The sequence below is a fragment of the Rhincodon typus genome, chromosome 11, assembly GCF_021869965.1.
Source record: "Rhincodon typus isolate 14 chromosome 11, sRhiTyp1.1, whole genome shotgun sequence".
In the NCBI taxonomy this organism is placed as follows: Eukaryota; Metazoa; Chordata; class Chondrichthyes; order Orectolobiformes; family Rhincodontidae; genus Rhincodon; species Rhincodon typus.
Window position 1 is genome coordinate 45,101,138 of NC_063342.1, and position 2,738 is coordinate 45,103,875.

Sequence of the window (2,738 nt, forward strand, 5' to 3'; positions counted from 1 at the left end):
CAGGTCACATCATCGAACAGTATCTGAATAGTGAATGACTACAGGTACTGAAGATGAGAATAATTCTTCACAGTCAAGAGATTTTCAAACCCGACAAATGCCATGATATTTATATCTGCTATATATTTCCTGTTCTATGCAACATATGTGAATTGCTCTACTTCTTTTAGATTGGATAGAATTGCCAGTGAACAGCAATACGTAACTACACTATTAACCCCGTAACACGATGTTTGTGGTTAGATGTGTCAGAGTTAAGAACTTTCAAAACCATAAGAACAATGCAGGCTTATCCTGATGTGAATAGCATTGGGTTTTATATGTATAGAGATCTATCACAGACTATGTGTATATAAATATAATATAAAATGTGGAAAGAAAGGTAAGGCTTATTATGGTTACTCTGATCAATTGTGTAATCACAGAAACATAGAAAATAGGAGCAGGAGCAGACCATTTGGCTGATGTAAATATATTGTGTAGCCTCGTGCTGAGCCATATTCTTTCATCTTTCGTTTTATGAATATCGCAGACGAATGTCCACATTCTGCTAACATTAAATGGGGAGCACTACCTAAAACAGGTGTGACCTCCTGATATGATGGTCCTGATAATGAAAACTTTGAAATGGAAATAATCTGATGAATATTTCAAATGATGGGGATATAAATAATTTCTTTGGCAACTTGTTTCATTGTGAGATTGTCCATCAGATGAAAGATTACAGATACACTGTTTTGGAATGAAGTGTCCTTTGTAGTTTTGTGGATACCCACCTTATGTTTAAAAGCTGCAAATTAGTTGTGTCTTTTTTTAAACTTATTGCTAAGGTTATTTATGTATGTCAAGACTAAAAGTCCCAACATATTTCTCTGGGAAAATCAGGAGAGGATGATTCCCCTTCACATGTGCTCAACAACACTGTCCCAGACTCACTGATCTATATGGAGCTAACTGATCTAAATTTTAAATATTATTCATAATTTAATGGACTTGGTATTGACACAAGATTAACTATTGAATCTGGCCAACTCTGGGCAGCAGCAAGCTCAATATAATTGAATCTTATAGCCCTCATGAAAGGGAAAAGAATGGGTCTACAATTAAGATTTTTAACTTAAATGACAGTATTGTGGACATGAAATCTGAGAGAACTGAAATAAATTGGCTAATTAGGTTAGGGTATAGATCAATACAGATACATTCAAGGGAATATTTCAGAATGCTCCAAAGAAGTATGATGAAAAGTTTGAAAGGGTGGGTGCATTAATTGCTAAGGAAAGTATCAGACTTTAGGAAATAGCATTTTATTGTGCCAAGGTGAGAGACAGGTCAGATGAATAGTCTGAATATGCAGAAAGACAGAAAATGACCAAAAGGTTAATCAGGAGAAAGAAATTAAAGTGTGAGAGGAAGCTACCTCGAAATGTAAAGTGGATAACAAGACATTCTGCAGATATCTAAAAAGGGAAAGATTAAATCAAAAGAGTACTCGAGTGTGTGGAAGGAGAGTTAACTTAGGTAACAAGGAAATGGTAGATGAAATAAACACCTGTTTTGCCCCTGTCTTCACTATAGTGGAGACAAAATCATCCCAGTAATAGCTGTAAATCAAGAGGTGGAAGGGAATGCAGAATATGGTGAAAGCACAATTACCAGGGAAGTAGTACCACGTAAACTGATGGAGCAGCAGATTGACATGTCCAGATAAACTTCATTCTCAAGCCTGAGAGAGGTGGCTGATGCGGTAGTAGATGCATTGGTGTTAATTTTGTGTAATTCATGAGATTCTGGAAATATTTCATTTGACTGAAAACTAGCAAATATAACTCCTCCTCTGTTTAAGAAGAGAAGAAACTAGGCCAGTTAATTTGTCATCTGGAGGATGTTACAATCAATCATTTGAGGAAGTCATAGAAAAATTCAAGATAATTGGGAAATGTCAGCGTGGGAGAGAAATCATGTTTAACCAATTTATTGGAATACTTTTAAGGAGTAGCAAAAAATGTGGATAAGGGGGATCTCATTGACATACTATACTTGGATTTTGAGAAAGCATTTGACAAAATGCACACAATGTGCATTGTTCAAAATAGAAGCATATGTTGTAGATGGTAACACATTATCGTTGATAGAGGATTGGCTGATAGGAAACAGGAGTATGACTAAATGGGTCACTTTCTGATAGGTGAGCTGTGATGAGTGGAGTCCCTTAGGAATCTGTGCTGGGGGCTTAACTTTTCATAATTTGTATCAATGGTGAGAGAAGTGAAGACATGGTAGCTAAATTTGCAGATAACATAAAGGTAGGTAGTATTGTATGTTGTAAGGGAGACATGGAGATTGTAGAAACATATAGATAGATGCATAAAAGGAATAAAATTGAATAAAGTTGGAGTGAAATATGGGAAAATATGAAATTGTGTACTACAGCGGGAAGAATAAAAATGTAGGACTTAAATGGAAAATGAAAACAACTGAAGAATTCTGAGATGCAGAGGAAATTGAGCCACATTGGGCGAAATCTTATAGGGGCCTGAACAATGTGGGCTATAGGAAGTTTTGTGGCAGAATCACGTGAGAAATCCAGCAAGGCCTTTCTCAACAGCGGGAGCAACTTGGTATATTGTTTATGCATGTGGCAAGGCTAGTTTCTCACTCGGCAGTGGTGAACTGCCAAATGAGAAGGATTGAGATAACAAGGTGTGGAGCTGGATGAACACAGCAGGCCAAGCAGC